Genomic DNA, 24918 nt, shown 5'->3' with positions numbered 1-24918 from the left:
GCGGGAGGCCGGGTGGACGTACCGCCGAATTGCTCAACACGTGGGGCGTGAGGTCTCCACAGTACATCGATGTTGTCGCCAGTGGTCGCCGGAAGGTGCACGTGCCCGTCGACCTGGGACCGGACGGCAGCGACGCACGGTTGCACGCCAAGACCGTAGGATCCTACGCAGTGCCGTAGGGGACCGCACCGCCACTTCCCAGCAAATTAGGGACACTGTTGCTCCTGGGGTATCGGCGAGGACCATTCGCGACCGTCTCCATGAAGCTGGCCTACGGTCCCGCACACCGTTAGGCCGTCTTCCGCTCACGCCCCAACATCGTGCAGCCCGCCTCCAGTGGTGTCGCGACAGGCGTGAATGGAGGGACGAATGGAGACGTGTCGTCTTCAGCGATGAGAGTCGCTTCTGCCTAGGTGCCAATGATGGTCGTATGCGTGTTTGGCGCCGTGCAGGTGAGCGCCACAATCAAGACTGCATACGACCGAGGCACACAGGGCCAACACCCGGCATCATGGTGTGGGGAGCGATCTCCTACACGGGCCGTACACCTCTGGTGATCGTCGAGGTTACACTGAATAGTGCACGGTACATCCAAACCGTCATCGAACCCATCGTTCTACCATTCCTAGACCGGCAAGGGAACTTGCTGTTCCAACAGGACAATGCACGTCCGCATGTATCCCGTGCCACCCAACGTGCTCTAGAAGGTGTAAGTCAACTACCCTGGCCAGCAAGATCTCCGGATCTGTCCCCCATTAAGCATGTTTGGGACTGGATGAAGCGTCGTCTCACGCGGTCTGCACGTCCGGCACGAACGCTGGTCCAACTGAGGCGCCAGGTGGAAATGGCATGGCAAGCCGTTCCACAGGACTACAGCCAGCATCTCTACGATCGTCTCCATGGGAGAATAGCAGCCTGCATTGCTGCGAAAGGTGGATATACACTGTAGTAGTGCCGACATTGTGCATGCTCTGTTGCCTGTGTCTATGTGCCTGTGGTTCTGTCAGTGTGATCATGTGATGTATCTGACCCCAGGAATGTGTCAATAAAGTTTCCCTTTCCTGGGACAATGAATTCACGGTGTTCTTATTTCAATTTCCAGGAGTGTATTAGTGGACTGAATAAGGTCTGCTTCCAACATGTGCTTCTTTACATGCGTGGTTTACTCCCAGTTGTTGGTCATAACCTGAATTCAAAATGGTTCAAATGGCTCTGAGCACTATGGGACTTAACATCTTAGGTCATCAGTCCCCTAGAACTTAGAACTACTTAAACATAACGACATCACACACATCCATGCCCGAGGCAGGATTCGAACCTGCGACCGTAGCAGTAGCGCGGTTCCCGACTGTATCGCCTAGAACCGCACGGCCACAATGGCCGGCACAGCCATCGTGGATTTTCCGTTGCCCAATAGTGAATATTATTCCGGTTTACGTTACAGCTGTTGGTGAATGACGCTTCGTCGCTAAACAGAACGCATGCAAAAAATCTGTCATCATCAGCGTAATTTCTCTTGTGCCCAGCGGCAGAATTGTACACGACGTTCAAAGTCGGCTTCGTTCTTTGCGGTTTTTTTCGTTTGATGCTTATTTCGTGAGATATTTGCCCCGGTCACCATCAATGGACCACCCTGTATAGACGAATAACAGGAGTGAGCGAAGGACATCACTCACATCCATGCCCGAGGCAGGATTCGAACCTGCGACCGTAGCAGGCTCGCAGTTCCGGACTGAAGCGCCTAGAACCGCACGGCTACCGCGGCCGGCTAATCTGAATTCACAGTATTTCTCTGTGTAGCAATGTAACATAGACTATTTGTGAAATTTCAGTAAAAGAGGACACAGGGCTTTATACACCGATGGTCCTTAAACAGCGGTCGGTGACTGAACAATTTTGCCGCAATTAAGAGGGAACTCCATCCTTGGGTAGTTTGGAGATACATATTTTGTGGATAAAATTTCTTTCACTCTCATCAGGAAAGTAGTAACTCCAGACATTAGTACGTTTATTACTCAAGAGTTGTGTATCTCGTCGTTGTGTTGTGTGAAAGAGGGTAGGCCTACTTCTGATTGTGAGCCACTTCTTTGTTGCGTCAAGTGACCGGAGTGCCCCAGGGAAGTTTTTTTGGCACCCTCGTTGCTCATTTTGTATATCAGAGACCCAACAGACGATATTAATAGTAACCATAATCTCTTGAAGATGACGCACTTATCTGTAACAAAGTACTACTTGAAAATGAGAAATCTGGGAATGTATTACTGCCATCTAATATTGCTTCGGTAGGAGCCGTGAAACCAATATTAGTAACTGCGTGAATAGAGGCACTCAGCTGTCATTCTTCTCACGCTCTGTACGCAAACCCTAAAACATCGGAAAATTGTAAGTACCATTTTCCATGTGCTTCACAATTTTTTGCAGCCTGTGGATGTAGATTTCAGTTTCAAATAAAACAATTTTCTGTTCGGTGTAATAATTCGATTAGAAACATATTGTAACTGTGTCGGACCGTGTGTATGGCAGACTTCTTTCTGGTATTGGTACCTTGTACCTGTGTAAGTCTCCAGTAAAATTATTTTAAAGGAAAACTCTGAAGATACGTAGAGACTGTATTTTAATTCCGATGGAAAACTGTTACTACCAATTAGAAGAGCTAGTACAACATCTGCGGGGTAACCTTTTTGTGTCTTGAAATTCTATCTGTTTAATACCTCCATACTTCAGCAATAACAAAAAAAGAGGCACTTACAATGCTTTAATTTCCTCTTAACACCCCTAGAATAAAAAGATCTTTTGGATCAAAAGAAATACATAAATCCCACAACTTTCAGTGCGTTGGCGAGAATAAAAGCGAATGCTTCCAAGAGACCTGCAGCCTAAGCATTCCCTGAAAAAGTTATTGTGCGCCGTAATGCAGTACTGGAGAAAGTCTGTCACAGTATACTCCGCTTTGTACAAGCTGGACTCCTCAGACGCACGAATTGTCATTGTCGCGCCCATCTGGTGTCACGATAGAGCTGTGGGGGACAGGCGCTTGGACCAGCTGCGCTTCGACAGACGCACGTGCGTCAGCTCACGTGTGCAGTTACAGGTGGCCAGCACGCAAATGGGTCGCGTGTCTGCTGCCGACGTGAGGGACTGCGCGCTGCAGTCTAAACACAGCCACGCCTTCGTGGAAAGCAGACGCGGATGCAGCAGCACGTGACGTAATGCCTACGTGCGCCGGCGCATGCGCAGTCTGTCAGGCGCTGAGTCACGCCCGCTGCTGAGTGCTGACATCCGAAAGTATCTGAACTGCTAGAAGCCGTAGGCTTCCTGACAGTGTGTAGACACCGCGGAGGCTGCTTTTACTGTTTAAACTTGTTTCCCGTTTCTTCACCCCTACCTCTGCAAGCATCCGGCAGCTATTGTGGAATTAGCGTCTAGCATTCTGCCACTCTCCTCAAGGGCTGTTGCAACTGCAGATAAATGAAACAAGTTTTTGCGCGAGACACGTATTTTATTTACATGATAACGTGTTTCGATGGTTTATTCTATGTAGTCCCTGAGCCATCATCGTTCTCTGCCTACTAGCTGCTAATACTTTACGATTCATTGTAAAGTAAAGGGTTCTCGCAACATTAACGCTTGTATTCGTGAAGCAACTCAATGTGGGACAATGAAACGGTAAGTAAAGGCTTCAGTGGGTAAAAGCGATAATTCAGGTCACAACTTGGTATTTATTGTCCCCAAAGACGCACACAACCGGAGGCAAGGTTCCCCCCCCCCCCCCCCCCCCTCCACAACTCTAGCTACAATACACTGCAGTCAGATGGTCTTTTTTAAAAAAAATATTTAAATGTCGATATCATGCACGTTTTTAACAGGATTGGAACTGGAACATTTTTTGGCTTCTTACACGTCACCACCTGCCTCCCAAAATATTAAAAATACTCGACACCCCTAGATCTCGTCCCTTCTCTCCACCCCGTACAAACTCTCGTATGAGCGGCCTCGATAACCATTTTCTGTCCATAAGAAAGTGAAACGTCCCCTTAGAAAAATTTCTGTATTACTGTGCTGATAAACCTCTTACGTTATTTGATTTTCAATCAGCTGAGCAGAACTGAACGTACTCAGACATTTCTCTCTTTACTTATTCCGATCAACACTAAACTGACACACAATATTTTTAGCGCAACGCAAACTGACTTTCAACAATCCCTACAAAAGAATGGCCCTGACTAACATTAACCTATACCTTTCATGAATCACTTACCTCACAAAAATGTTCGTTACTCGAACTACTGAAATACAGCAAGCGCCAATACTGCCAGCTAAACAAAATATTCTAACTACTGAAGGCACTAACTGCTGATGGGCATAGTTAGCAAATGAAAGATTTTGACAGAGAACAAACAATGTATTTACCTTAATAGTGTTCAAAAGTCATTATATATATATATATATATATATATATCAGTTCATGACACCCAGTCTTACAAATTTACTCTGTCTGATGGACACACGCCCATTTCACCCGCTCTCAAAACTTAGCCATGTCTCTCCCCACATCCACCACTGCTGGCGGCTCACCTCCAACTGCGCAACGCTACGCACTGTTCACATCCAACTGCCCAACACTGTTGTTGTGGTCTTCAGTCCCGAGACTGGTTTGATGCATGCTACTCTATCCTGTGCAAGCTTCTTCATCTCCCATTACCTACTGCAACCTACATCCTTCTGAATCTGCTTAGTGTATTCATCTCTTGGTCTCCCTCTACGATTTTTACCCTCCACGCTGCCCTCTAATACTAAATTAGTGATCCCTTGATGCCTCAGAACATGTCCTAGCAAACGATCCCTTCTTCTGGTCAAGTTGTGCCACAAACTTCTCTTCTCCCCAATCCTATTCAATACTTCCTCATTAGTTATGTGATCTACCCATCTAATCTTCAGCATTCTTCTGTAGCACCACATTTCGAAAGTTTCTATTCTCTTCTTGTCTAAACTATTTATCGTCCATATTTCACTTCCATACTTGGCTACACTCCATACAAATACTTTCAGAAAACACTTCCTGACACTTAAATCTATACTCGATGTTAACAAATTTCTCTTCTTCAGAAACGCCTTCCTTGCCATTGCCAGTCTATATTTTATATCCTCTCTACTTCGACCATCATCAGTTATTTTGCTCCCCAAATAGCAAAACTCCTTTACTACTTTAAGTGTCTCATTTCCTAATCTAATTCCCTCAGCATCACCCAACTTAATTCGACTACATTCCATTGTCCTCGTTTTGCTTTTGTTGATGTTCATCTTATATCCTCCTTTCAAGACACTATCCATTCCATTCAACTGCTCTTCCAAGTCCCTTGCTGTATCTGGCAGAATTACAACGTCATCGGCGAACCTCAACGTTTTTATTTCTTCTCCATGGATTTTAATACCTACTCCGAATTTTTCTTTTGCTTCCTTTACTGCTTGCTCAATATACAGATTTAATAACATCGGGGAGAGGCTACAATCCTGTCTCACTCCCTTCCCAACCACTGCTTCCCTTTCATGCCCCTCGACTCTTATGACTGCCATCTGGTTTCTGTACAAATTGCAAATAGCCTTTCGCTCCCTGTATTTTACCCCTACCACCTTTAGAATTTGAAAGAGAGTATTCCGGTCAACATTGTCAAAAGCTTTCTCTAAGTCTACAAATGCTAGAAACATAGGTTTGCCTTTCCTTAATCTTTCTTCTAATATAAGTCGTAAGGTCAGTATTGCCTCACGTGTTCCAGTATTTCTACGGAATCCGAACTGATCTTCCCCGAGGTCGGCTTCTACTAGTTTTTCCATTCGTCTGTAAAGAATTCGTGTTAATATTTTGCAGCTATGGCTTATTAAAGTGATTGTTCGGTAATTTTCACATCTGTCAACACCTGCTTTCTTTGGGATTGGAATTATTATATTCTTCTTGAAGTCTGAGGGTATTTCGCCTGTTTCATACATCTTTTTCACCAGATGGTAGAGTTTTGTCATGACTGGCTCCGTCAGTAGTTCCAATGGAATGTTATCTACTCCGGGAGCCTTGTTTCGACTCAGGTCTTTCAGTGCTCTGTCAAATTCTTCACGCAGTGTCGTATCTTCCATTTCCTCTTCATCTACATCCTCTTCCATTTCCATAATATTGTCCTCAAGTACATCGCCCTTGTATAGACTCTCTATGTACTCCTTCCACCTTTCTGCTTTCCCTTCTTTGCTTAGAACTGGGTTTCCATCTGAGTTCTTGATGTTCATACAAGCGGTTCTCTTATCTTCAAAGGTCTCTTTAATTTTCCTGTAGGCAGTATCTATCTTACCCCTAGTGAGATAAGCCTCTACATCCTTACATTTGTCCTCTAGCCATGGCTGCTTAGCCATTTTGCACTTCCTGTCGATCTCATTTTTGAGACGTTTGTATTCCTTTTTGCCTGCTTCATTTACTGCATTTTTATATTTTCTCCTTTCATCAATTAAATTCAATATTTCTTCTGTTACCCAAGGATTTCTACTAGCACTCGTCTTTTTATCTACTTGATCCTCTGCTGCCTTCACTACTTCATCCCTCAAAGCTACCCATTCTTCTTCTACTGTATTTCTTTCCCCCATTCCTGACAATTGTTCCCTTATGCTCTCCCTGAAACTCTGTACAACCTCTGTTTCTTTCAGTTTATCCAGGTCCCATCTCCTTAAATTCCCACCTTTTTGCAGTTTCTTCAGTTTTAATCTACAGGTCATAACCAATAGATTGTGGTCAGAGTCCACATCTGCCCCTGGAAATGTCTTACAATTTAAAACCTGGATCCTAAATCTCTGTCTTACCATTATATAATCTATCTGATACCTTTTAGTATCTCCAGGGCTCTTCCATGTATACAACCTTCTTTCATGATTCTTAAACCAAGTTTTAGCTATGACTAAGTTGTGCTCTGTGCAAAATTCTACCAGGCGGCTTCCTCTTTCATTTCTTAGCCCCAATCCATATCCACCTACTGCGTTTCCTTGTCTCCCTTTTCCTACACTCGAATTCCAGTTACCCATGACTATTAAATTTTCGTCTCCCTTCACTATCTGAACAATTTCTTTTATTTCATCGTACATTTCTTCAATTTCTTCATCATCCGCAGAGCTAGTTGGCATATAAACTTGTACTACTGTAGTAGGTGTGGGCTTCGTATCTATCTTGGCCACAATAATGAGTTCACTATGCTGTTTGTAGTAGCTTACCCGAATTCATATTTTCCTATTCATTATTAAACCGACTCCTGCATTACCCCTATTTGATTTTGTGTTTATAACCCTGTAGTTACCTGACCAGAAGTCTTGTTCCTCCTTCCACCGAACTGCACTAATTCCCACAATATCTAACTTTAACCTGTCCATTTCCCATTTTAAATTTTCTAACCTACTTGCCCGATTAAGGGATCTGACATTACACGCTCCGATCCGTAGAACGCCATTTTTCTTTCTCCTGATAACGACGTCCTCTTGAGTAGTCCCCGCCCGGAGATCCGAATGGGGGACTATTTTACCTCCGGAATATTTTACCCAAGAGAACGCCATCATCATTTAATTATACAGTAAAGCTGCATGCCCTCGGGAAAAATTACGGCCGTAGTTTCCCCTTGCTTTCAGCCGTTCACAGTACCAGCACAGCAAGGCCGTTTTGGTTATTATTACATGGCCAGATCAGTCAATCATCCAGACTGTTGCCCTTGCAACTACTGAAAAGGCTGCTGCCTCTCTTCAGGAACCACACGTTTGTCTGGCCTCTCAACAGATACCCCTCCGTTGTGATTGTACCTACGGTACGGCTGTCTGTATCCCTGAGGCACGCAAGCCTCCCCACCAACGGCAAGGTCCATGGTTCATGGACCCTATTCACTAGAATAGCAAAAATTCCAACAGTGCCACCCAGCCACAGACTGCACACAGCACAGCCAGTGATTTTCATACAGAGCGCTACGTGGCGTTGCCAACATAAAAACCTAAACAGTCTACTTACAAAAGTACACTTAAAATGGGATTTTACACTGACAGAAAAAAATCACAACACTAAAAAATAATTAGTGTAGAGTAATGAAATTTCGGGCGTACATTTGCGCAGGTAACATATTTTAATGATTAACAGTGCAAGACCACAGGTTAATGTAAGCGCGAGACAAGCTACTGCAAATGTAAACTACTGGTACATTAATAACCGGTGTAATCGCCAGAATGTTGAATGCAGGCATGCTAACGTACATGCATTCTGTTGTACAAATACCGGATATCAGTTTGTGAGATGGAGTTCCATGCCTATTGCAGTTCATCTGTTAATGCAGGGACGGCTAATGCTGTTTATGGATGACACTGGTGTTCAATACGATGGTGTGCCAAATGTGCTCGGTAAGAGAAAGATCTGGTGATCGAGCAGACAAAGGCAACATATCAACTCTGTGTAGAGCCTGTTGAGTTACAGTAGTGGTAGGTGGGCGAGAGTTATCCTGTTGGAAAACACCTCCTGGAATGCTGTTCAGGAATGACAGCAAAACAGTTCGGATCACAGACTTGCTGTCAGGATGCGTGGCATAGCCAAGAGAGTGCTCCTGCTATCACACTAATTCGCACCCCTGACAATAAATGCAGGTACGTGACCAGTGTGTCTAGCACGCAGGCAGGTTTCTTGCGGGTCCACAACTGGTCTCCTCTAAGGCCTGTATTCCACTATCAAATTTCTTTGTCAAAGATTTGATCAAAGATGTGATCAAATATTCGTCAAATATATTTGACCAAGATCTTTGACGTGGCGCTAAGAAGGAGCATTACACTGTCATCATATTTTTCGTCCGAGTTCAAGATGGCTGACAACAACTTGATATTAACCGCAGCAGTTGCATGTACCACAATTGCACTGTGTGCACATGCGGAAGAGAAGTGGGGGAAAAAAGGAAACGTACCTGGGTGAAGCCGTGGGTTTTACAACGACACGATAAAAGCATTCAACAAAACTTGTTATGTGAGCTTACAGTGGAGAACGTCAAGTCGTTCATCAATTACTTTAGAATGGATGAGCAAACATTTCTGTATGTGCTCAGTGAAGTGTATCCTCATACCACAAAGCACAATACTCACTTAAGAACTGTTGTATCTGCAGAAGACAGGCTCACTGTAACACTCCGATTCCTAGCTACAGGAGAGAGTTAGGTTAGGTTAGGTCAGGTCTCCAATCTTCTTAATCTAAAGCGCCTCATCAGCTTCGTACATCTCTATTAATTTTGTAGTTGTCAGTACACACCAACTGTATTTACTGGAAATGTTCATAAAAACACTACAGATGACAGAACACTGTAGCAATGCTAGCGCTCAATGTGGTAACATGTCACATTGTAGTGAACAGAAGACAAGCTATTTCTTTGATCAAATTTATAGCGAGGTTGATCAAATATTTGACGACATTTGACAAGGTCCCTAATACACCATCAAATTTCTTTGACAAGATATTTGACAAAGGTATTGGACAAAGAAATTTGATAGTGTAATACCGGCCTAACCAACACTACATCACTGACACTGAGGCAGAATCAGCTATCGTAATTAAACAGAACAGACCTCAATGTTTCCCTCCGACGAGCTCTCCCTCACCACCGAAGTGGCAAATGGCGGCTGTTGGTGGGGTTCGTGGAATGCATGGTACACGGCATCTGGCCCGGAGCCGTCCTTGAACTAACCGATTCGTAACAGCTGGTTGCGTCACTGTGGTGGCAACTGCTGCTCAGATTGCTGCTGTACATACAGTGCGATGCGCCAGAGCTGTACGACAAACACGATGTTCTTCCTTCCCGGTAGTCGCCTCACATAAAGCCCTTTGGGCGACGCCGAGCTACTGTGGGCGACAGAATCCTGCAGACAGAGAGGGGAACTCGGTCATTTAAAGGCGGATATCACGGGGCCGGTCGGAGCCCGGTCCTCTTGTCATCACCGCTGCCAGCAATCATGTACAAGTGGCTACAATCCTGCTAAGTCTTTCTGCAATATCACAGAAGGAACAACAGCTTCTCGTAGCCGCATTACGCGATCTCGTTCAAACTCAATGAGGTGTTGATAATGGCGTCTTTGTTGCCTTAAAGGCATTCTTGACTAACATCAACTCACCATGTCCTATCTCAAAGTTATCTTTGAAACGTCTGAAAGCAAACCTCTTGCAATAATCGCCGGAAGTATCCAGGCCGGAGGAGGGGGCGTTATGGCGTGTGGCATGTTTTCGTGGCATCCCTTCGGTGATCTCGTCATTCTGGAAGACACAAAGGTCAACACAAGTACGCATACATCCTCTTCGACCATGTCCACCCCTATATTCAGTTTGTTGACATCTACCAGCAGGACAATACAAGGCGTCACACAGTTCGCAGTGTGAGTGTGGCGTTCAGAGCAGCAGGATGAATTTACCGTACCCCACTGGCCACTGAAATTCAAGAACCAGTGGGGCCTCCTCGATCGGACTGTTCGTAGAATGGATCCTCATCTAGGAAACTGGAATTGGCAAGGCTTTACATTCATGTCAGTATCTTCTAGAATCTCACTGAACGTATTCGTGCACGTCTCACAGTGGTCCAAGCCGCAAAAGCTGGTTATTCAGACTTTTGACAGCTGGTCACGTTAAAATGACTGGACAGTGTAAAATCCTAACAATGCTATCATATTCAAGTGGAAAATTACGGGGATTACAGTACTTTAATGATTAATAAGGGATGCAAACACCTTCTATTAGTTTCTGTAGCAAGTTAAACGATGAGAAATTTATATGTCGTATTGAGTTGAAAAAAAAAATTCCCATCAGAAATAGGACCATACTATTCAATATACATCATACAAAAACTGTGACTGAGCAGTAGTAATAGACTTACATGTGGGGCACAGCTAAGACGCTGCATATTGCTAAGGGGTGATGTTCTCGCCACTGGGCTCTCTATCACTTTTTGCTCATATGCTCAAAAGGTTTTATTCAAAAACTGATCACATATGTGGACAAATTGAGAGTTTCGTACTAGAAGAATTTATGTGAAATCTTTGGAAGCACAGGGGGAGGGACGATAATACAAAAAGTTCGGATGCAAAAGCTTAGAGGAGCACACGGTAAAATCTACAACATCTACAGCAAAAAGTGTATGTTCATACACTCGAAAAACAGGCACTGTAACACAGTTATAAATAAGAACACAAAAGTCTAAGAAAGATACGGTCGCAAAGGAACACAAGATGGAGACCGACTATTATCCCGCAACACGACCGAAAAACTATCGAATCTCGCGGGAGACATCAGAAAGAGAAGACGGAAATTTTATGAGCATATCCACAACCCCCAATAACAAGTCTCACTCACAAAATTGGAAGACACAAAAAAGCAACTCAAAACCAGTCCTGGATCCAGCAGGTCAAAAACGATTTAGAAAAGAATCATACTGCATAGATCCGTCAGACATTTTCAACAGAAATTAATACAGACAAAGAATCAGCAAATTGTAAGTACCTCCAGAGAATGAAGTCACTACCAGACAAAAAAAAAAAAAAAGCAAAAGAAAAAAAAGTGGGCTGAAGAAATAAGAGGAATTCACGCAGAAAAATTGAGAGATCTTGGAAACTCTGAATATTGAAAGATAACAACTTTAAGTGGTCCCATAGGGTTTAGTTGCACCTAATAATAATAATAATAATAATAATAATAATAACAGTAATATTTAGGTCAAAGTGGGTCTCATCAGTCGGCAGCTATAAACGTAAATAATACTTGCCTTCGTCAGAAAATCTGGCACATTGTCCGTTGTAATCTGACGAATCCACACTTTCAGATATTTAATGTCTCTGGATATATTGTGGATGACCAGTCTTCCTCAGTTTCCGTGCATAAACCGCTCGTTGTGCGTTACCTTTGTTTAAACATTAAGACATTTATTATATAGTGTGAAGAAAAAAATTGCTGTCCCTGGCGGCAGGCATGCGATTCCTCATCCCAGTTCAAGATAAAAATGCATCTAGCAAAACCTACTCCCGCCCAATATATTTAACAGGAATGGAATTAAAAAAACAAGGCTCTGGCAACGCTGTAACTGCGTGCAGTGTGGCCAAGAATAGGTAGCGTGAACTCTGTGCGAGGCTTGAGCTGTCCCACTAGTTCCGTGAGACGAGGCTATGCAGTGGATATCGAATCTGCAGATTCGCCGATGTAGGAAACGTATTCGCACCAAATACTTTTTTTCGATTAAAGCAACAAACTGTAACCAATTTAAACCTTCACAATGTTGTATCTTATGTATTTTTCTGTTACTTTTACCTTTGTTTAAACATTAAGACATAACATGTACCCCTTACAGACGTTAACAACCGCTTTGTTTCGTCCATGACTCAAATAAAGAAAATAGAAAATAATAGTAGATACAGTAACATTGTCTGTATCCAATGGGGCACAAAAATCACAATAGGTAGGCTACACTAAATTGCACATTATGCTACGCACATTAATTCCATTCTGTATGTTTGACGCCCAGACTTATCTTCACGGAGCCAGTACACACACGCACGAACAACGTTCACTTTAGAGAAGATGTTCAAAGTGGCTACCTTGCACTTGCAAACACTTCACCACTCGCTGCATCATACTTTTCTGCACCCTACGAAACACACCAGCAGGCACCACTGCCGAAGCGGCATCCACGTGAGCTATTAGGTCGTGTGGAGTACTACAAACTTCTTCCATTAAGTGTCCCCAGAAATAAAAATGTAGTGGAATAAGGTCCAGGGAATCTGGAGGCCAGAACATAGGACCTTCACGAGCAACCCCTTTCCGCTTCATTTAAATAGTTATGCACATTCATTCAGAAGTGTGACAGTGTAATATCACGCTGAAACCATAGCTGTTGCCGAACACTAAGTGTTCCCAATGCGTCAGGCAAAGTACTGCAAAGAAACGTACGGTACAGTGGCCCATTCAACTTGCCCAACGGTAGGTAATGGCTCAATAGCACACCTCCCACGATTCCAGTTCACAGGTTCATGCTAAAGAACGCCCGAAAGCCACCGTTCACAGGTGATATGTGCACTAATGGCCATTAAAATTGCTACACCAAGAAGAAATGCAGATGATAACTGCCTTGATACGCCTGGGCATTGAGTCAAACAGAGCTTGGATGGCGTGTACAGGTACAGCTGCCCATACAGCTTCAACACGATACCTCAGGTCATCAAGAGTAGTGACTGGCGTATTGTGACGAACCAGTTGCTTGGCCACCATTGACCAGACGTTTTCAATTGGTGAGAGATCTGGAGAAAGTGCTGGCCAGGGCAGCAGTCGAACATTTTCTGTGTCTAGAAAGACCCGTACAGGATCTGCAACATGCGGTCGTGCGTTATACTGCTGAAATGTAGGGTTTCGCAGGGATCGAATGAAGGGTAGAGCCACGGGTCGTAACACATCTGAAATGTAACGTCCACTGTTCATTTGGCCGTGCGGTCTAACGCACGGCTTTCCGGGCGGGAAGGAGCACCTGGTCCCCGGCACGAATCCGCTCGGCGAATTTGTGTCAAGGTCCGGTGAACCGGCCAGTCTGTGGATGGTTTTTAGGCGGTTTTCCATCCGCCTCGGCGAATGCGGGCTGGTCCCCCTTATTCCGCCTCAGTTACACTATATCGGCGATTGCTACGCAAACAAGTTCTCCACATACGCGTAGACCACCATTACTCTACCACGCAAACGTAGGGTTTACACTCGTCTGGTGTGAGACGTTCCCGGGGGCCGAACCGCACAACAACTCTGGGTTCAGTGTGGGGACTGTGGAGGGCTGAAGTGGACTGCGGTAGTCATCGTGGGGTTGTGGACCACGGCGGCTAAGGCGAGGACGGAGCCTATCCGTAGTTTCTAGGTCCCCGGTTAACATACAATACCATAGAGCTTGAAAGGCAGCTGTCTCATTAGCCATTACGATTTTCAAGAAGTTTTTACTATAAATATAAAAGAAGTTGTAACTCTGATAAATGTACTCAATGTCTGTAGTATCTATATAATCATATTCTTTGTAGGTCTGTTTTTGAGACCACAGACATTGATCAGAGCGGTTACTACCTTTGAAGAGAGTAGCGGGCAGTGTGTGTTGGAGAGTCTGACTATGTACTTGGTTGGAAAAGAAAGGAAGCGGTTCTGCCGTGTAGTGGAGACACCATTTTTTAAAAAGGATTTTGTAGTATGGGAAAAGCATAGCGACGTGTTCATCGTTTGTGTACACCATAGGCAAGCCGCCATTCATGAGCTCGACGGGACCAGTTATGGTTGTGCACCGCGCGGCCAGTAGACACACACATGCAGTTTATAAGATACCTCTCTCATGTGATAAGCTATTGTTATGTGACAAAATGATGTTCTGAGTGCAAACGACGAGAACTAGGCAACCCACATCAAAAACATAAAAGAGGAATCTCTCGCTGATTCGAAACATAGCTCCATTGTGTGTGAGGGGTTTGATGGCCCACTCAGTGAGCTACGACAGCTCGTATGGGAAGTTGGGGTAATAACTTGTACATTCCGAAGCGCTCTGGCAATTGACAGTGTTCCCAGTTCCTTTCGTCTTCAAAATGCACCCGATCTGATTTTTCTAGATAAACTTCTCTCTTGAATCTGGACGAGGAGTCGCATGCCGATCTCCAAATGAGGCACTTTTTCTTCACTTTGTAGAAAAACGTAATGCAGTGCGAGAACTGTATTACCTATACGAAAGACCCGACATCTTTTGATTATCCGATTGGTGATTATTCAGCGGAATTCGTGGCAGGCGTCTAGTGTACGAGGGTAGCGAATTAATTTCTTTGGGTATCTCTATTTACACTTTCGATTGGGATATATCTTCTTGGTACGATTCTACTAGCATGCTTCCTAATACGTTGGCTGTGTGCTGTCATGCCTACTTGATGAAAACTCCAAACGCAGAAACAGTAGAAATTCTCGCACTAGTGTCTTTTTATTGTTTCACTCTAGCCATAGCAACAGGACGCGAACCCAGATTACCAAAAATTCCGCTTGCGGTGAAATACCGGCGAGTGGGACCAAATCTGGACTGGATTTCGCAGTGACGCAAGATGTACGCGCCCGCCAGATGTTCGTTTGCCGTAGTTGGCAGCAGTTCAGTCGGGAAATAGTGGGCGAATTGCAGACAAGTGTGGCTGCGGAATTACTCGCAGCATGACACAACGCGAAGCGACTCCAAAACGAGGAATCAGCATAGCAGTGGAAATGAATTTTGCAAGTAGTAGGCACTGCTTCATCTCAATATTAAAGTTCCACTCACCGCAGGCATAGAATGAGCCTTCACGACGATCATTAGTCGCATTGGCGGAACACAAGTAACACAGGAGAGAGTACGCATCTTCGATGGTGAAAAAAGAGGGCGGGAGAGTTGTAGAGAGGTATATCAAGATCAAGATCAGGATCAAATGTGTCTATCTTACAGAAGTTACGCAGAAATAAAGAGGTCTGCATGGGGAAGACTAATATGGGGTCTCGCGTCCGTCGGCCGCCGTAATTTAATATATTATTATTGTGTTGATTGTTGCCGACTTATGTCGTGGGCCTTAATAAAAGAGATCTTTCATTTTATTTTGATTTACAATTAAATGCTTTTGTGAAGTTCTCTTTTCTAACAATATTAATCTTCAGTATAAATTATGTGTTACGTTAATGAACGAAGACTCGCTGAATCTTAAAACATGAGCATATAAGTTGAACAGTGGAATAAACTAGTCATATTAATTTCCTTGGCTAGTCAATTCACTTTAAAGCAAAAAATCTGTAGTTGTTAAATACATTTGCGGCCCAAACACGTGCAAGAGTATTTTTTCTTACCTCCGTTACCCATTGCACTGTAGTCGGAGTCCTAGCTCTGGCCCTCGGCTGTTGTACTGAAAATAGGAATCTTAATGCTACATATTTTCTGCAGCGTCGGACGGCTGTGGAGAAAAATGTATTTATATTAATAGCGGGCGAGTTTTTCGCTTCCTCTAATTTTTTATAACTTAATATCGCCACGTAATGGCGTCGTTTCCTGCATCGGCCGCTGCGATTGTTGCACTGTAAATAACTCGAATGCAGGTTAATTCAAAGGAAGGCGGACATGAAATCAGGATCGCCTCTTACAAATTAAAAGTGAACAATAATATTAAATCAGAATATTATCTGCTTAATTAGTACAAATATGCTTACATTAGCCAGCACTCGCAAGATGTCCGTCTACACACAACCAAGACAAGAGAAGAAGTGAAGACGACTAAAAAATTAACAAAAGAGCGTATCTTGTCGTCTCTTTAGATCATTTTGTTATATGTCTTTGCCCTCGAAACTTACACAGAGAAATTATTATTTTATGGGTACATGAGAAAAATGTATATTATTCAATTTTTAAATGACTCTTCTTTATAAATACTGTTTTTTAAGTCTTTTCGTATTATTTCACTGGGGACGCTATAAGTGCTACATCAAACCAGTTTTCTGGTTGTGATAACAACTTGCCAGAGCGAAGAAAGCTTTGTTTCCGTTTTCGGACTACTGAACAGTCGTTAACGGGAAGGCTCTTCTACGATCGTAGTTTTTCCATTGTGGCATCCCATTTTGACTTTATGTAGAGCACTCCTTTTAAGTCACCCCAATAGCCTCCTAGAAAGGCATAATTATTGATTCTTACAGATAAAAACTGTGTGCTGAATCAGGACGTACACACATGGGCCGACTTCTACGGCGGGCCTCCTCCAACGAAGTCCATGAGTTTTCGGCGAACCGGTGGCTGAATGCTACTCCAGCTCCGCAATCTTTGTCAAAAGATTTTAAGGAAACTATTCGGTAAAAAAATTGGTTTTTTCATAGTTTACAGCTTTAAACGTTAGCTTCATGATAAAGTGCGTATGTTTGGATAATGGTCATAGTTTTTGTGATATTTCGCATATAAGTAATTCACTGCGTAAGTCCGCCCTTTTCGCCTCTGATTACCTCGGGTTCGATTCCCGGCCGGGTGGGAGATATCTCCGCTCGTGGACTGCGTGTTGTGTTGTTCTCATTATCCTTTCATCATCATCGACACGCAAGTCGCCCAATGTGGCGTCAAATACTTGCAACTCGGCGGCTGAACTTCCCCTGGTAGGGTCTCCCAGCCGTCAATGCCATACGATCATTTCATTTTCATTGGGTAAAATTCCAAAAGTTTGCAGTGAAACCTACGGGTCTCTACGAATTTGCATTTGGAGCATATTAAAAGGTATATTGCTGCGTGTGAAATTAAGATATCATATTGAATTTTTCTTTGGGCTTGGGAGAGGGTTTCTCTCACTCACCGATCTCGAGAAAATTGATGTTATGTATCACATTCATTTACGATCATATGTGCCATCAATAAGCTACCATGAAATACTCATAACACCCGTCGTATATAAACAACGGTTTGAGATATCGAAATGAGATTTTGGCAAATGATATCACACAACGAGAAGAGTACTTTGCGATATGCTAAACAACCACAACATTCGTATCTTCCGTGATGGACGAGCAACTGTAGACTTTTTCAGTGGAATAATGTTTTTCGACAGTCCTCGGTAACTGGTGAAATGAGAATTAGTGTGGGATTGCAACAAGATGAGTGAAGAAATTACATGTTTATATTTATACCGACAACGTCCTTTTTCATAAGTTTTGGACCTGATTTGTCCTTGGTTCCTTCTTTAATAAACCACTGTTTCAGGATCCTGTTGCATTTGCAGTTTCGTTAGGATGTTATTGTTCTAACAAAAGAAGCAAATTTTAATATGGCGACGATAAAAATGTGGGTGATACTGGAAATTCGCCACTGATGAATGGGTGGTTTTCAGGTTACAGGAAGTTTTAGTTGCTGCAAGTACAGGAAATCAATGACCATATCAAAAACCTTATACAACACTACCGTGAAATCTTTATTGTGAAAACTGACACATAAACATTACACAAACAAGATTGCAAAAAAATATGTATTACAGATAGATGGTTGAAACATTTCTAGACAGTATTCCAACTATGAACCAAAGCGATATAAAACTAACAACATTACCAAACGATGGAACGCGTCAAAAACATGCAAGCAGTGTTTTCTGATGTGAGCGAAAATCGGACATAATACACTCCTGGAAATTGAAATAAGAACACCGTGAATTCATTGTCCCAGGAAGGGGAAACTTTATTGACACATTCCTGGGGTCAGATACATCACATGATCACACTGACAGAACCACAGGCACATAGACACAGGCAACAGAGCATGCACAATGTCGGCACTAGTACAGTGTATATCCACCTTTCGCAGCAATGCAGGCTGCTATTCTCCCATGGAGACGATCGTAGAGATGCTGGATGTAGTCCTGTGGAACTGCTTGCCATGCCATTTCCACCTGGCGCCTCAGTTGGACCAGCGTTCGTGCTGGACGTGCAGACCGCGTGAGACGACGCTTCATCCAGTCCCAAACATGCTCAATGGGGGACAGATCCGGAGATCTTGCTGGCCAGGGTAGTTGACTTACACCTTCTAGAGCACGTTGGGTGGCACGGGATACATGCGGACGTGCATTGTCCTGTTGGAACAGCAAGTTCCCTTGCCGCTCTAGGAATGGTAGAACGATGGGTTCGATGACGGTTTGGATGTACCGTGCACTATTCAGTGTCCCCTCGACGATCACCAGAGGTGTACGGCCAGTGTAGGAGATCGCTCCCCACACCATGATGCCGGGTGTTGGCCCTGTGTGCCTCGGTCGTATGCAGTCCTGATTGTGGCGCTCACCTGCACGGCGAAAAAAACACGCATACGACCATCATTGGCACCAAGGCAGAAGCGACTCTCATCGCTGAAGACGACACGTCTCCATTCGTCCCTCCATTCACGCCTGTCGCGACACCACTGGAGGCGGGCTGCACGATGTTGGGGCGTGAGCGGAAGACTGCCTAACGGTGTGCGGGACCGTAGCCCAGCTTCATGGAGACGGTTGCGAATGGTCCTCGCCGATACCCCAGGAGCAACAGTGTGCCTAATTTGCTGGGAAGTGGCGGTGCGGTCCCCTACGGCACTGCGTAGGATCCTACGGTCTTGGCGTGCAACCGTGCGTCGCTGCGGTCCAGTCCCAGGTCGACGGGCACGTGCACCTTCCGCCGACCACTGGCGACAACATCGATGTACTGTGGAGACCTCACGCCCCACGTGTTGAGCAATTCGGCGGTAAGTCCACCCGGCCTCCCGCATGCCCACTATACGCCCTCGCTCTAAGTCCGTCAACTGCACATACGGTTCACGTCCACGCTGTCGCGGCATGCTACCAGTGTTAAAGACTGCGATGGAGCTCCGTATGCCACGGCAAACTGGCTGACACTGACGGCGGCGGTGCACAAATGCTGCGCAGCTAGCGCCATTCGACGGCCAACACCGCGGTTCTTGGTGTGTCCGCTGTGCCGTGCGTGTGATCATGCTTGTTCAGCCCTCTCGCAGTGTCCAAAGCAAGTATGGTGGGTCTGACACACCGGTGTCAATGTGTTCTTTTTTCCATTTCCCGGAATGTATATCGCAAGTAACATCAACATGTTCTGTTACGAACTTTTTTCAGATGCAGAAAGCAGGCGAGATTGTAAACAGGTTTTACTACAGACGACTGATGATGCTTTTTTCAATAAAACGAAACTCATTTGGTGATAAAAATACGCATTTTTTGTACTTGCAAAGACAGCGTTAAAAGTGTAGGTTCAAAGACAGATTTAAAATACCTGCAATAATCTGTGAAATAATCTCAGTAAGATGTAAGTCTCTTGAAAGAAGCGTAAAAGGGGGAAGAAGGGGATGAGTTGTATAAAGCAACAAGCAACAAAAATGTCTCTGAGCACTATGGGACTTAACATCTGAGGTCACCAGTCCTCTAGAACTTAGAACTACTTAAACCTAACTTACCTAAGGACATCACACACATCCATGACCGAGGCAGGATTCGAACCTGCGACCGTAGCGGTCACGCGCTTCCAGACTGAAGCGCCTAGAACCGCTCGATCACAACGGCCGGTCAACAAGCAACACTATTGTGCGTGCCAATAAAATGTTGCTTATACTACTGTATGTTCATTACTGTAGGCTATCCATTTAGCACTCAGTTCAGCGTCGTGGATCGGCGCAACGTGCTCCACGGAAGTCCACCTGCCGTTCTGGGTATATGTAGTGTGTAATCTTATTTCAGTGTATAAACGTTACTGTAGGGATCCCTCTATCTGTACATGTGTTATTTCAGAGTATGAAGATGATCCTTAAAGATTGAAACCGGGCAGTCCGATTAAAAGAAATTTCCGATCAAGACTGCTTTTTAATTATCATATTCCTCAGAACTGTGTTGTGTCCATTATTTAACAGGTATTACGAATTACTATACTTTATAAAGGTTCAACTAGTCTTCAAATGCCTTAATTTTCTTCCTATCATCGTCCATTCTTTCTCTCGAAGACGTAAACTACTTTCGAAGTGCGAAAATATACCACAATAAACAAAATGCCTATGAAACTTCGCTGGCGTTCTCGCTTCCCGCGCCCGTGTTCCCGGGTTCGATTCCCGGCGGGGTCAGGGATTTTCTCTGCCTTGTGATGACTGGGTGTTGTGTGATGTCCTTAGGTTAGTTAGGTTTAAGTAGTTCTAAGTTCTAGGGGACTGATGACCATAGATGTTAAGTCCCATAGTGCTCAGAGCCATTATGAAACTTCGCACGGAACTACGTACTTGCGGTGAGATGCAGTCGCAACTCCTAAAATCCATCACCAGTGCCATATGGTCTGTTGTGCATGCATGGGAATCTTGGATCCGCGGATAAATCGCGAAAACCCGCCGATCTGCCCCTACACACGAATGGACCCGGTCTGCGGGCTGACCGTGGAGCTAGATCCGAGGGGCGGAGACTGCACGTTGGGAAACGGCGGACCTCAGATCGACGAGACAGACCCGTCAGAGACATCCGCGGAACTGGCCAGCGGTTGTGGCCCGCTGAGGAAAACCGCTCGTAACTCAAAGTGCAGAAGGCTTGAAGAAATATTCGCAAGTGGTGGACCATTCTTCGAAGGCTTGTAAGGTGTCAGGCAAATCCAACAGCTTCCATGAAAACCCTCACATGATAGCAAATCCGGCAGTATGACACATAGTTCCAAATAAATCCTGACATTAAATTAACCAAAGTAATACGATCAACGAGTGAGCAAATGGAATACCACAGACTAACACAAGAACGCCCAAATGCATGTCATGCCTTCCCACCATGAAACAGACGCAGTTGCGAGGGGAGAAACGAGGAAGCCGAGAGCAGAATCGTGTAAGCTAGAAGGCCCTACAATAAGGGATGGACACCCAAATCGCCAGCCGACCGCCAAGACCAGCCCCCAGCCCATGTTAAAAGATAGAGCCCTCCAGAAAAACAGTATAGATCTTACAATAACACTAAAAGGTCCACACCAGCTGCAAGTTTTAGCTTGAGACTATACGTGTCTCTGTTACGTTTCAAACATTAAAAACATTGCCCCACCACGAAAAGTATAACGTTTCTCATTGGGTAGACAGAATTTTGTAGGCGGAGCTTAAGGTTAACATTGAGACCCTTATTGGTCAGTTGAAAACACAGCCAGATAGCTTTTCTTAAACCAACTTCGGTAAATTGTAGTAAGGAGAAGTTAGGAAGAGTTGCTTCCGAGACGGCGAGGCGAGTGGAGCTGCGCCGCCCGTCGCCCCCTGACGCTGACTAACCACCGACAAGGTAATGAACGCACGCGATGCCGCATAAGAGTCATAAGGCTTCACTCAGAACTGCAGAAGTCTCATCTGTTACACCCCCTTTCTGCGTAATATTAGTGTCGATCGTCAATTAAAGCTCATGGTATTCACATTTGCTACTAGAAGTTAAAATCTGAAACGAGATTATTTTTCTGTTATATAATTATTGAGAAGCCACATCAGCCACTGTAATTTACGACAAGTTAAATAAGTAATTAAAGATAATTGAGGGTCACTGTAGATCATTTCTGATAGTTTGCTCTTTTATGAAACTTAATTTAAACCTAGATTATAGATGTGATATGGCATAGGTTATCCTTCGATCCATTGTAGAACTTGGAAACCCATTCAGGGATAGAATGTTCACATTTTTGTTGAACGCAGTTGGTTTTTATCATCCTGTATACAAATATTTCCTATTATCAATAGTGCAATTTATAAACAATGTGGCGATACCTGTAAGACACCGCTAGCCCACGCCTCTCGCGGTGTGCGTTTAACCCCATTTAAATGACGCGCCAAGCGCGCGCCCAGCGGCTGTACGATTAATTAAATAATCGGCGTGCAAATCACAGTTAAAATCTCTGGTCCAGAGGGACGTGAAGAGGCTGTGGTCCAGAGAGAGAGAGTAGAGTCAGTCGAGTCTTGTGCAGTCTTAAGAGTCAGTCGAGCTAGAAAGTGTCTTGTGAAACGATCATTCTGTGGATGATTTCTTTTATATGTGTTGTGTTGTCTTCTTCGATGAGTAAAAAAAAATATAGGTAAAATAAATTTTTGTGATGTCCATCAATAAGTTCATTCCAGTAAAAATAGAACCACTTCCCTTCACCTTTATTCACCATTTTTTTTTCTTTCCTTACAACAAAATTAAAAAAAAAAAATTTACCACCCCCTTTTTTTTTTTAATTCCGGACATCACACTGGCGACCGTTTACAGGACGCCAATCTTCGGATTTTACTGGAATGAACTTAACAAGGGCAAATTAAAGTAAAATCATACGTGTAGTAATATTTATTGTCTTGTACATTGGCTAAAAAACTGTAATTTTCTCTTTCATGCCCAATATGAAAACGAGAGCTAACGTTGTTTCAAGATTAACAAGATTTCTGCAAGCTTCAACGCAGCGCGATGAGTAGTGCAAAAGCATTTGTTCTGCTATGCCATTGTCCAGCGTGCGCCTCCCGCCTATGCTAACTTTTATTCCCATTTCCCATGCCTTTCCCTAAACAAGAATCATACCCTTTGTCAATGGAATTTCTATTATTGTAACATTGAAATTCAACAGTAAGATATGCAGAAGTCATTGTTATGAGTCAATCCTGTTTGTTACGTCATGTCACCACTTTCAGATTAGCTACGCGAATACGGTTACAACCACAATAATAATTCAGACATTTTTGGAAATTCTATCAAGTAATAGTTATTACCGTCTAACTATTTAAATTTTATTTATCTTTTGTACTTTGCAAGCCATCGCCATTCTGGGTGTACTATTTGTATAGTTCACGTTTGTTAATTATTGGCAAAAATGGAACAACAGAAACAGCAAACTGATAACGGTGATGCTACTGTATCATCAGCATCCCCTTTCCTAGGCTTTTCCAGCCCAGAATCTATGGAATTTAGTGCAGGTGTATCACATCAAATAATACTAAGTAACGAAAGTAATTCATTAGGTGACACATCCAATAATCCTGACCCTATGGAAAACGATAGTAGACGTGTCCAACTAGGGATTTCCCACTCCGATCCTAATTTGCACAACTCTAGTGAAAGGAACAATGATCCAAACATTGATCCGAATCAATACGGAATTTTAATACAACTTCTTACGCGAAGTATGGATAGCATCCTTAATGAAAGGTTTGATAAACTAGACACTAGATTTGATAAACAGGAGCAGAGTACAAAAGAATTAAACAGCAAAATCGATCAATTGTCTTCTGAGGTAACATCTACTCTGGAAAAACAGGCTAACCAAATCTCAGAACTTAATTCAAAAACGACACAATTGACCGAAAGTTTCAACGAATTGTCATATCGTGTAAACACTCACGAAAATTCCTTTGTTAAATATCAAACAGTGACAAATTCCGAAATGCAGTCATGTAAAACCAAGTTCTATCAGGTCACGAACGCTCAGGCTCAGGTCAATGATCTAGTTCAGAATTTCGTGCAAAATCAAACCACCTCACAAAATAAAATTTCGATGGATATCGAAGGTATTACTCAACAAGTTAGCGTAGTATGCTTACAACAATTAGAAATGAAAGAAAAAATTTCCCATTTGGAGGAAAAAACAGAATCGCTTTCTTTAGAGTGTAACGCAAACATTGCAGAAAAATTAGTGCACGAATGTGGTATTTGCAACAAGCTCATTGAGCAAAGGGTAGAAACCGCTACAAAAGAGATTTTACACCAGGCCATGTCGCAGGTGCAAACCGAGGCCAACACTTTAAAAAACCAAATTTCTCAGTTATTAACTCCCGATTCTAACGTAGTTACTGTTCCGCCTACAACCCCACTCACAACGAGTTCACCGCCTAATTTCACTGTGCAGTTTGTTCCACAGTCTAACAGCGAATCACTTGCGAGCGAAAAACATCAAACAGAGCCGCTCTCAGTGATCGCACAAAACAGTAATTCTCAACCACCCTTGTGCCACGAAGTTTCACCAGGGAACAATAGTTCAGGCCCTATAGTGCCTGCCGGTATTGTTGACGGTAACATGATTAAACATGCCTATTTTCCAACGTTCAGTTCCGATGATACCCAAGCGGTGCACCCGATTGTTTTTATTAGGTCTTTTGACGGAATGTTTCCGCACAACTGGTCAGATGCGGAAAAGATTTTTTTTGTAAGTAATCTGTTGAGGGGGCGAGCATCCAGATGGGGAGCTGAAATAAAAAGGCAAAATTTAACTTTCAAGCAATTTGAAGAGGCTTTTCTGCAGGAATTCTGGTCAGAACATGAGCAAAAACAACTTCGACGTGAAGTTCACAATCCCGAACCATACAACCCTCGTAAAGAAACTTTGCGTCAATATTTTGAAAGATACCTGGACAAAACACTTTATTGGTCAAAACCGGC

Source organism: Schistocerca gregaria, chromosome 1 (genome assembly GCF_023897955.1).
Source record: "Schistocerca gregaria isolate iqSchGreg1 chromosome 1, iqSchGreg1.2, whole genome shotgun sequence".
Taxonomy (NCBI): Eukaryota; Metazoa; Arthropoda; class Insecta; order Orthoptera; family Acrididae; genus Schistocerca; species Schistocerca gregaria.
This window is presented reverse-complemented; position numbering follows the sequence as displayed.